Below are 11954 nucleotides of genomic sequence, written 5' to 3'. Positions count from 1 at the left end.
TTCTCCAAACCCCGCATGGCTGAGCAGCTTGGGGAGAGACGATCCGACGAGCAAATACCTACACAAATCCCGCTGCAGGCCACACGCAGCTCCCGCAATCCGCTTAGCTAACCTGGGCCCCGCGGATTAGCCCCCACGGCAACTCGTGGCCACAGAGCGAGCGGCTCACACGCACCAGCGCGGGCAGCGCGGGTGCCGGGGCGGAGGAGAGGGGCTTACCCGGGGGTCCCGCGGGGACACTTCCCACAGGGCCCGGCCGGTGCGTGCGTCCCGGTGTAAGGGTGGACTCGGGCAGGACCGCGGTGTCGGCTCCTCCGCCTCCCTCGGCGTTGTCCCGTCCCGCCGACCCCGGCTTCAGCGGGGAGCCCTGAATCTTTCGGGGGCTGGTTCTTGGAAGTCCTGTCCCTCGAAGGAAGGGAATTCCCAGCCCTTCTTCTTTGGGGAAATCCCCCACCAGCCCCGGGCAGCAGATTTTCTCTTTTCTTTCCTTTTTCTTTTTTTTTTTTTTTTTTTTTTCCCTTTTGGACTGAATTCCTGGCTGATTTCACAGCTTTGGCAAACGGGGATTTTATCGCAAGTCTCTGCATTCCCCCCGCAGGCGCGGGGTCATGGGATTAGGGCAGAGCTGACGCCGGGCTCGGGCAGAGGTGGGGAGAGGGGAGAGGAGAGAAGAAGGGGGTTTCTCACCCCTGTGGCTGCGGAAGACGCGGGGCTGCAGCCTGGGGGGCCCCTTTTCCTCCACGACTTCTCCAGGCCCCCAGCCCGGGGAGGGGAGCGATCCCGCTGCCGGCAGCGAGTGGGAGCGTTCCCACGGGCGCGGGGCCAGCGCAGGGCTCGCACGGGGCACACCCCGGCAGGAGGGTGCAGCCGAACCGCTTCACCTCCGCGCGCCCGGTCCGACCCACCAGGCACCGCCGGCACCGCCGCGGTGGGGGAGGCGCAGGGCCGCCGGTTAGGGGGTCCCGGCTCCCCCTCCCCGTCCCCCGAGCCCCGCGGGGCCGAGCGGCTCAGCCTTAGTCACGGTGGCGAGCGGTGACTCACGTCGCCCCGTTGCGCTCAGGTGAGCCATCGCTTGCTGCTGTGAGTAAGGAGCCGGCAATCCCCACCCGCCCGGCACAGAGTCAGGCACGAAGCCCCCCGTGGCCGGAGCCCCCCCGTCCCAGCAGGCTCAGGGCTGCCTCGTGGCGGGCGCGGGGTGTCCTTGGGCAGGACGGCGGTGCCTGTGCCGGTGACGCTGGCGGGGCTGTAAACACCCAGGCGTGTCCTTAGAAACACACAATCGGCTCCATGTGTTTCCCGGCTCTCGGGGACGTGTCCTGGTGGCCCTTGGCAGCGTGTCTGGGCGTCGCAGCCTGGGGACACCACGGCTGCCGGTCCAATGCAGCCGGAGCCGGTGGCCCAGCCTGGCCTCGCCTGCCATGGCTCTGGGGCACCCCACACTCCCCGGGGACTCTGCCCATCACCCCGGCCTCAGGCCTGGCTGAGGTCAGACAAGCCCCAGAAATGAAGTCACCCCTGGAATGACTCAAGCAGCCACCCAGGCATGGGGGGCCAGGCACCCCGAGCCACCCCGCAGGTAGGGGGGACCCCAGCACCGCACAGGGCTGGACGGCTCCCGCCGGACCCCGGGATGAGGCAGTTCCCAGCCGTGACGTGCGGGGCTGGGGCAGGGGGAGTCACCGCAGAGGCTCCCGCCCGCAGCCTGGCCCCGGCCCCGGGAAAGGATGGCGAATCCCTCTGGATATAGCAGCGCCGCGGGCCCAGGTGTGGGGCCATACTTGGCTGTGCCGGGCCGCGGCCCCGCTGCCCACGGTGAGGCCAGGGCTATTCTCGGCTCCCTGAGCTCACGGTCCCCTTCGGGACGCTGAGCTCTCCGTCCCTGCTGACGCAGGGCGAGCGGCTCCCTGCCCTCTGCTCCGCTCCCTCCCTGCCAGCCCCTGGCGCTGCCGGCCCGTGGCCAGCACCCCCCGGCCGGGCGGGAGCGGAGATTTGACTCTCCCCCCTCGTCGGCCGGAGCAGCACACGGGCAGGTTGGCACGGGCCGGGCACGGGCAGCCAGCTGGCCCCAGACCTGCTCGGAGACCCCTGCTCTGGCAGCGGCTGAAGCCCCCGCGGGGCTGGGGGCATCTCCCTGCCTCGCGCCCTGCCCGGGCTTCAGCCCAGAGCCGTGCCGGGATGGGTGGGGGGAACCCTGCACCCCGGCACCGGCCACGTCCAGTCCTGCCCCGTGCACCAGCTCTGCCGCTGCCCTTCTGCCCCCGCAGCCCCTGTCTCCCCCCCAAACCCCGTCCTGCACCCCAGCCCGTGCAGGAGCCCTGCGCCGAGTGCCGGAGGCAGAGATGGCCAGGAGAGGTCCTGGCGGTTGCATCAGCACCGTGGGCGCACGCTGCCGGTTCGTGCCCACAGCCAGGACCCTCCCCTGGGCACGGGCTGGGGGCTGAGACCCCCCCAGTGGGGCAGGACCCAACTCCTGCTCCTGGGGAGCCCTGGAAATGTGGGCGTCCAGCCCCTGCCAGGGTGGGAAGGGGCACCCGGGGCACAGACCCCCACCCGTGACGGCCGAGAGGAACCGGAGCTCTGACACCCTGCACCCCTCCCTCCCGTGGAAAGCCCCTTCCCAGCCAGGCTGGGCCCCCGGCCGGACCCAGCCCCGCTCTCAGCTCAGCACTGCGTGGTTGTTTCTCAGACGCCGCGACATTTCTTGGTTTGCTTTAAATCACCGGCTCCAGGAGTCAGATGACAACTCAGCTTGTTGTTGTTGTTGTTATTATTATTATTGTTATTATCATTATTATTATTATAAATGCTTAAGCAAGTTGCCAGCCCTGGGGAGGGGAAGGACCCAGGATTTCGGTAGCCTCCTCGGGTACATGCTGAACCTCGTTCCTGGGGTGACCCAGGCTCATAAATCAGGGGAAAGTAAACCCCCCCCATCCCATCCCATCCCATCCCACCCCATCCCACCCCATCCCATCCCATCCCATCCCATCCCATCCCATCCCATCCCTCAGCTCCCGCCGCAGGGGCCGGCTGGGGCGGTTTGTGGTCCAGCCCGGGCGAGAGCGGAGGTTGCCGCCGCCGCGAGCCAGCCAGCACCGCCCGCACCGCACCGCGCCTCTGCCGCCGTCCCGGGGCTCAGCCCCTCGCCCCGCAGCCACGGCTCCCCCCTCGCCCCGAAGCTGCCCCAGCCCTCGCCCCGGCCGGGTCCCCGGGTGTTGGCATCGCCGGGGGAAGGGCAGCGTTGCCGCCGTGGGCAGGGTGTCCGTGGGAGCTGAGCGGAGGCGGCGGTGCCACCGTCGCAGACCCCGGGGACCCCATCACACCCCTGGGACCCCACAGCCCGGCCACCCCCGGGACTACGCACCCCATCATGCACCGAGGCCGTCCCAGAGTGGGTGGGGCCAGTGTGGCCCGCAATGCATTGTGGGGGGTGTAGTCCGGCTGCCCCACTTTGGGGAGTACAATTGGGGTGCAGCATCCTCAGCACCCACCCCTCAATCCTGCCCCGTGGCCAGGGGGAGCTCGGTGTCCCCCCCCGGGGGGTCCCACGGGGCACGGCTGTGGGGGGGGCACTGACAGGCAGCGAGCCCACCCGTGGGGGCCCGACCCCCCTGCCCATGGGGGAGCTCTGCCAAATCCTGGGGGATTTGGCAGAGCCGGGGCCGTGTGGGACGGATCCTGCAGAGCCCAAGCGTGTGCCAAGGGCCGGGGACAACGCCGGCATGGGGCCCCGGGGCCCGGCGTGGGGCGGCCGGCGGGGGGGGCGTGGGGTGGTGCGTCCCGCCAGGCTGCCCCACGCGCTGACACACGGGCGCACACTCAGCGCGGCGGCATCCCCGCCCCGCGCCTGCCCACTGCTCCACTTGGAGCCGCGTCAGGAATGCGGGAACCTCACCCGGGAGGGGGGCACGGTGCCAGCCTGGGGCCGCGGGCACCCCTCGCCTGGCTTCCCCATCACCGCCTTGGGGGGCTTGGGGCTGCTGCCCAAGAGGGGTCGGGGTCCGGCGGGGCGGCCGGCAGCCCCACGGCACCGTGGGTTTGGCTGCCTCTGGCGCAGCGCAGGACGGGGCAGACCCCCCCCTCTGCTGGGGCTGGCACCCACCGAAGCAGCCGAAGCCGGGGAGGAGGAAAAGGAGCCCCGCGGGCAGGTTGTGCCAGAGGAAACCCCGACCCAGCGCGGGCGGGGGACGGGAGGAGGCGTCCTCCTGGCCTCGTCCCTGCACGCGCGTGTGCAAGCCCTCCGGCGGCACCGCCCCGAACGGGCACATGCCCACTCGTGCACACACACGCGTGCTCACTCCGCACCCAGGCACTGCCACATACTCTTCCGTGTGCGTGCGCACACTGACACCCATGCACGCTCGCCCAGGTGGGTGCTGCACCCCCACCCATGCTCCCCCCCGCCCCAGCCAGGCCGGACGCTGCCTCGCGCCGTTCACACACATCCCGTCATGGACGCACGCACCCCCTCACTTCCCGGCCGGGCTGCGCTCTCCCCCCGGCCACGGTTCCTGTTTACGGTGATGGAGCCGCCTGCCCGGCCCTCCCTGCGCCGGCGGGGGCTGGCCGGGGCAGGGGGCACTGCCACGAGTCCCACCACGTGGCCCCAGCCGCGGGACGCCGGTGCTGCCGCCTCACCCCGTGCCTGACCCCGGGTCCCGGTGCTGCTCAGGGCGGTGGGACTGGTTCCCACCTGATGGTTGCACGGGGTCACCCGCTCCCCCACGGATGCGGGGCCACGGCCTATTCTGGGAACGGCGGCAGGAAATCCTGGTGGGGAGGGGAACCGGACCCCGCGTGCCACCGGCACCGCCACGGGGCCCCGGCTGCAGCGGCCGGGCGGAGGCGAAGCTGCCGCGTGTGGAGGTGTGGGTGCCCCTGACCCATGCCCCGTGCTGCTGGGCACTTGGGCATCGGGATGTCCCAGCACCCCTGGGCAGGGCTGGCGCTCGCCCTCCCTCCTGCCGGACCCTCCCCGGCTGCTCAGGGCAGGGTCGGAGCGGGGCCCCCCTGCGCCCCTTCCCCAGCTGGGGGGTGGAGGGAGGGGCTGTGCCCAGGGTTGGGGTGAGTCAGTGCGGAGCGAAAAGCAGACGGAGGAATCCAGCCCTGGGTCGGACCCACTGTGCCGCATTCCCCAGCACCGAGACACGCTGCGGGGAGACGGGCTCAGCTCATCCCCGGCACACTACCTGTGGGGAAACTGAGGCACCGACCAGGGAAGTGACTCACCCTGCACTGTGGCCTTTTAAATGCCCTGCTCTGATTAGATAATGGGCGGAAGGATCAGAGAGAGCCGAACAACCCCTCATTAAACCTTTGTCTCCCCATAGCGCCTTCAGCTCCCAACGGAGACCTTGGCCGTGCTGGGCCGGTGCTGGCGCGGCGTGGAGGCAGCCCTGCCCCGAAACACGCCTGCTCACATCCGCCGCGAGGCCCGTGTGTGCCGGGCGGTTGGCGGCGTGGCGGCGCGCGGGCTGGAGCATGCCCCGGCACCCCACGTGCCGGCGAAGGCAGGTGCTGTCCCGGCCCTGCTGCACCCGAGCCCCGCCGGACCCCCCGGAGAGCGCGGAACCGAAGCCGGCTGCTTCTCCAGCCCCTAATTCGGGTGATGCTGAGAGCACCCCGGGATGCTGCCGGCTGGGCAGCCCCTCCAGCACGGACCACGGGGCTCGGCATCACCGTTAGCCGCGGTGATGAAAGAGGCACACGTGGTGGCAGAGCTCGAGCCGCTTGTGCCGGGGAGGGGGAAGGAAGCACCGTGCCGGGACTCTCCTGCCTTTCTCTCTCTTCTCCCCTCCCTCGCCGGGTGGAATTAGCGTCCAGAACTCGGCCCCCGGCGGGGTTTGCTGTAGCGAGATTCACGCCAAGGCTGCGATAGTCCACCAGGCAAGGCCGGCATCTCGGGGCGGCCGGCACGGAGCAGCTCCCAGGCCACCATCCCGCTCTGGGGCTCGGCACCGCACCGGGCTGGGGTCGGAAGGAGCGAGGGCTCCGCCGGCGGCTGAGCTCGGCTGAGATCGGGTGCAGCAGCCCTGCAGCTGCCTGGGCTGAAAAAGCCCTCCCGAGGCGGGGGGCAGGTCCTGCTCTCCCCATGCCTGCCTCCCCGGGGGGCTGCCGGTGTGAGCGGGCAGTCACCCATGGGTGCTCCTGCGAGGGCGCTGCCGGCGGGGCCGGGACGGCGTCGAATGCTCTCTGCAGGATTAGGTTTTGAGGGGAAATGTGATACGGCAGCGATAGGTTAGGCTGCAGGAGATTAGATCATCTGTGGTTTTGGGAGCATCAGCAGAGCGGGGCTCTTGTGTAACCTCCGCAGCGCAGCGCCTGCCTCCCGCCGCCCTCCCCAGGCCACACGGTCCCCGCCGGCCCCCGCCCCGCTGAGCCCCTCCTCACCGAGGAACCAAAAATGCAGCAACTTTGCTACTGCTTCGATGGAAACCGAGAGACTCGGGAGGCCGCTCGTGCTCGGCGTGGGGTGGGTGCTTGGCCAAACAAGAGCCAAACAGAAGCAAAAGAGAAACTCGCCTCACAGCAGCCCCGCCGCCGCCTGCCCTGGCAGCCTTCAAAGCGAAAAGCATCAGCTCACGTTTTACAGGAGATGAATTTCCAAAGGAAAACGTTGCCGGTTAAGCCCCCAGCCCAGTTTCTTCCCTTTTCCTCCAGCCACAGCCATTTGCTGAATCCGGGATGAATTCAGAAAGCTCCCGGCCAGGGCCCCGCGCGATGCCCGTCACTGCTTGTCCGACTCTTTGCTCACGGGAGGCCCTTGGCATGAGCCGCTCCCCCCGCGGCCGCAGGCAGCAGGTCCCGGCAGCCTGCCGGGGGCTGCGGCATCGCCGCCCCTCTGGGTCACGGCCCCTCCCTGCCCACCCGGGACCCCCGCACCGCGGAGCTGCCCCCGGGGTGCGGGACGCCTGTGCTCCTGCGTCCCACGGGAGCGGGGATGCTGCAGCACAGCCGGTCCTCGCTCCCCAAACTGGGGCGGGGGGTAAAGCAGCCCTGGGGACTGGCCGATGATGGTTGGAGCAGATGGGGGGATGTGGGGTGCACGACCCCCCACCCCACTGACGGTGCAACATGCGCTTGTGCGCATTCTGCGCCCACACCCGGCCCTGTCGGAGGGGTCCCTGCCTGCCCTGCCTGCCCTGCCCGCCCCGCGCGCTGCGGGAGACGCTGGCTTTTCCCACGCCCCGCCAGGAGCCCGCATGAGCTGCCGGGGCCGCGTCGCAGCCCGCCCCGGCGGGAACCTGCACCCATGGGGTGCCCGGCCGGGACACGCCATGCAGGGGCTGCAGCTAGCCGGGGTCGGGGGCCATCTGCCGAGACAGGATGCGGGGCCGGACAGGGGACACAATGTGGGGAAGCGACGAGGGGCGAGCAGGGACAGGGACATCCCGCAGCCGCACAGGCAGGCTGCTCCCGGCATGCCCGGAACCCCCCCGGCTGGGAGCGAGTGGGGTCACAGCCCCTCCAGCCCCCAACTCTACCTCGGGGGTGGCCGCAGCGGCCGTGTGCCGGCGGCGCGGCGGGGACGGAGGCAGCTCTGGCTCCTCCTGGCCCCCCCGCGTCCCCTCGCCACGCCGGGCGCTCCCCGGCACCCTGCACCTGCCTGGCCCGGGGGGGCCCTGCCTGCAGCAGCCTGTCCGCGGGCAGCCGGGACGCGAAGGAGCTGGTTGGGCCGGGCGCTGGGGTGGGAGCGGGGTCCGCTCAGCCCACACAGGTGTGGCCGTGCCGGCTGCAGGCAGGGAAGCTCCGCGCCCGGCTGGCCCCGTCTTGCTGGGTGGCAGCAGCCTCCCGCGCCGCTCTCCACCCCGGGGCAGGCAGGCACACCCCATCATTACGCCCCACAGCAGCTGCCGGCGCTGCCCGGGCAGGGAGGGGGCGGCGGGGGGCAGAGCCGGCCGGCACGGCCAGGTGGGGACGGGGACGGGAGCCGGCCTGGCCAGGTGGGGACGGGGATGGCAGGAAGCCACGGCCAAGCCGGTGCGTGGCCCTCGCCTGCCAGGAGGAAGAGGGCGAGTGGGGGGCACGTGCCCCCTCCTTGCATGGGACCCCGCAGGGGCACCCCGAGGTGGCCCCGGCACGCGGGGGGAAGCAGACGGGGTCAGGCTCAGCAGCTGCTCGGGACGTGCCCCGCGGGGCTGCGGCGCACAATGACCCCATTGAGGTTCTGGGGGGGCGGCGGGGGGGGAGCACCCAAGGTGGCGGTGGCAGAAGTGACTCCAGTGTCACGCCAGGCCTCAATCCCTGCTATTTATACCCGGCGGAGGGGCGGCCGTTCGGCACACAGGCGGCCTTTGAGGGAGCGGGGATGAAAGCGCTGCCATCCCCTCCTCCCCGCCGCATGCCAGGGCATCCCCGAGGGCAGCTGGCCCCGGCCCCCCGGCTTCCCCTCCCCACCCCGGGCCCCAGCCCGGCGCCAGCCCCGCCAGGAAGCGCCCCACCGCCAGGGCCAGCCGCAGCCGCTTCCTCCCGGCCAGCCCCGCCAGGAACCGGGGAGCCCGCGGGGCTCCGCGCCCCCGGCTGCACCTCCGAGCCCCCGGCTGCGGTGGGACAAAGGGAACCGAACGGCGGATGGAGCCTCGGGGCTTGCGGGGGCTTGCGCCAGGACGCCTGGGTGCTGGATGCCGGGCTCCAGCCAGGAACTCCTTGGGAACCTCCCAGCTTTACCAAGGGCGAAGTCCCGGCACATCAAAGGCAGGCGGGGGCAGCGGGAACCGGGGCAGGAGCCTTTGGTCCCTGCCAGCGCCCAGCTCCGCCGCCCCACGGTGCTCCCACTGCCCCGTGCCGGGGTCCTGTGCCGGCACACCTGGGTCAGGGGCTGTGCCCCCCCGGCGGCGTGGCACCCAGCCCATCGCTGTGGCAACCGCCACCAGCTCCGGGTGTATTTTCTGCACCGGGGCCGCCGTGGGAACCTGGACGGGCGCCACCTCATTCCGCTCGGGCTCTCTGGGCCGCCTTTGTAGCCGGCGTCGAGCCCAGCTGGCAGCCGCTTCCTCCCCGGCCTCCCCCTGCCCCGCGTGGGTCACGGCCCCGGTTGGGGGGGGGGCGGTGGGAGGGGGCTTCGCTCGGACCCCCAGCGCGGGGCTGTGTGTCCCCCTCCGCGCGTCCCATGGCTTTGGGCCGGCTCCAGGGAAGCCAAGCGGCCGCCAAGGCTGCCGCAAGCGAAGGCTGCGCCCGCAGACCCCGGGGCCACCGAGCCCTGCCAAGGCACCTGGGACCCCAGAGCAACGCGCCGCCCCCACCGCCCCTCGTCTGGCCCTGGCAGCTCCCCGGGGGGACACCCAAAGGGGTGGCATCCCCGAGCAGCACGGTGCTGCAGCAGGGTCCAGGATTCCCATGTCCCATCCTCACTCTCCCCAGTCTGCAAGTGGCTTTCCCCATCCGTGCCTCAGTTTCCCCAAGAGAGAACCTGCCCCGGGCCAAGGGTTTGCCGCGCTCGCCAGCACAGCGCTCCGAGGCTGTTGGCCTGGGAGCTGCATGACAAGCACCGTCGTGCTGGCTACAACACCCGCCCTCCGCAACACCCGTCGGCACTCGCTCCTGCGCCCGGATTTTGGGGGGTGAGGCCGGGGAGGCTGGCGGGGCAACGGCTCCCCACGGCTCCACCGCCATCTGCCGGCAAATCACCCCAGAAATGGGCCGGGACCGAGCAGCCAGATCCTGCCCGGCGCTGTGCCCCGAGCCCAGGTCTGCCCTGCCCACGGGGATTTTCCCTGAGCCCTGCCACGCTCCCACCACGGGGATGGGACCACGTGCGTGGGAGGTCGGCGGAAGAGGAGCATTTTCCAATGCTGGAAACCGAGAGGAAAAAGGTTGCAGGACGGAACGATTAACGCAGCGCGGGTTAATCATTACAGCAGCGCTCCCCCCCGGAGAAGGAAGTTGCGAGGATACGGCCTTCGAGCCACCCAAGGGCAACGTGGCCCAAGGACACGGCCGGGCTCGCGCTGGCAGCGTGCAGAGCCTCTGCTGACCTTCCCACGCCGGGACCGGGGCCGCAGGCAGCACCCCATGGCCACGGGGGGCCGGGGAGGGGTCCTGGCCGGAGCCAGCTCTCCACCTGGGTGCCACAAAGCCTCGGCAGGGACAGGCAGGGCGCTGCCCGGTGCCAAGGGTCCCCAAGCTCCATGCTCAGCCCCTCCATTCCCCGGGGGGCTGTGAGCGGGGCTGCCTTGCACCTCCTGCAGCCCCCCCGGGCAAGCAGGTGCCCTCGGCAGCGGCAAGGGGTGGGGGGCAGCCCCTGCAGCCCCTGCCCCGATGTCGCAATGTGGGCACCCAGGACGCAGGGCAATAGCAGGGCGGCTGCGAGAGGCCAGGAGGGATCCCGAGCGCCGCGGGTTTGGGCAGGGAAAGGGGCGGCCCTGCCAGATGAGTCAGTCCAGCCGGGAGCCGGGGGAATCCTGGGGCTGCGGTGGGGTTTGGGGTTGGTGTTTTTTTTTTTTTTCTTGCAGAGAGATGAGAGCTTGAAACCTTTCCCCTGCATTCGGGATCTGGGTGGGACGGTGGAAATGCCATGTGGCCAAGCACAGGGAGGGGACGCCAGCGCCAGGAGATTCGGCCCGGCAGAGCCCGGCCCCTCTCGGAAATCGTCCCCCAAGAGAAGAGACGCCGCCGGCGCTGCTGGCAGAAACGGTGATGCTTCACTTTCCGAGCACTCCCGGCCCGGCTCCCCACCCTCCATCTGGCAGCAGAAGATGCAAGTCATGGGCGAAAGCCCTCGGTGGAAAGGAAGGAGGAGGGCGACGCGCCGGCCCCCCACCCCGCTCACGCCATTTTCCAGGCAGCCCTTCCCTCCTGCGCATTAACGTTTCCCTCTCACGCCCACCCCGCCCCGCAGCCAGAGACAAACAGATCCCAGGCTCCCCGTAATAACTCCACCGCGTTGTGCCGATGCTCCCGGCCGCCACGGCCCCGGCAGCCACGTGTCCCCCTGCTCGGAGCAGGGACCGAAGTGCCAGGGCAAGGCGCTGCCCCAGCACCCACCACCCCAAAAAGCAGAAAGACCTCTCGCCTCAGCTGCGGATGGAGGTCGCGGTCCCCAAGGGCACCTTGCCAGAGCTCCAGGGACAGCCGAGCGCCGCGCTGGTGCTGCCGCCAGCCGGGACGGCCCCGCCGCTGCCCCGAGGCCCGTTTGGGGGGGAAAGGAGGGAGGATTCACCCGCTGAATCACATCAGGGGTACAGGCATGGTCCACACTGGGGCTTGACCCCCGCCTGCCCCCCCCCCCGGCCCCGTCTGGGTCTGTCCCCACAGCACCGACACCAGATCGCAGCGCCGACGCCGAGCCGGGAGGGCTTCGCCTCCGGTTCAGCCGTACGTCTCCTGCGCCAAGCAGAGTCAGAGACCATTTTCGTGGCATCCAGCGGGACGTGACTGATGGCGGCTCCCGGCGTGGGCAGAGGGAGCCGAGAGCTCAGCGCGGCGAGCCGGGGGAGGAGGATAACGCTGCTCTCGACAGAACCAGATAATCAGCAGTGATGGGAAAGGACAGAGGCAGGTGAGGGGCCCAGAGCCGAGGCCGCAGCGGCAGGACCCTGCAGGGACCGGGCTGGGCTGCAAGGGGGAGCAGGGAGAGCCCAGGAATGCCCCCCCACATCGCCCTGCACCCCCAAACTGCCGGGCAGGGTGAGCAGGGCTGCAGTTCCAGGGCGCAGGCACTGCTCTGGTCCTGCCCGGCAGTGGCAGGGGGTCAGAGCAGGGTGTAGGAAAAAGCCCTTTCCCCACACCCACGAGGGCAGGAGAGCCCCTGCCCAGGGGCAGAGCAGCCTCCCGCAGCGCAGCGGGGGGGCACGGCCACCCCCAGGGTCCCTCGGGCACCCCGGACACGGGGCGAGCCGCAGGTGCCCTCGCTGCTCCCCCCAAACGCAGACTACAAGTCCCAGCAGGCGTCACGCCACGGAGAGCCCGGCCAAGGGCACCCGGCGAGGGGGCAGGACCGGATCCCTGCTGGCCCC

Source organism: Calonectris borealis, chromosome 28 (genome assembly GCF_964195595.1).
Source record: "Calonectris borealis chromosome 28, bCalBor7.hap1.2, whole genome shotgun sequence".
NCBI lineage: Eukaryota > Metazoa > Chordata > Aves > Procellariiformes > Procellariidae > Calonectris > Calonectris borealis.
The sequence above is the reverse complement of the archived record's forward strand: the minus strand, read 5'-3'. Positions refer to the sequence as shown.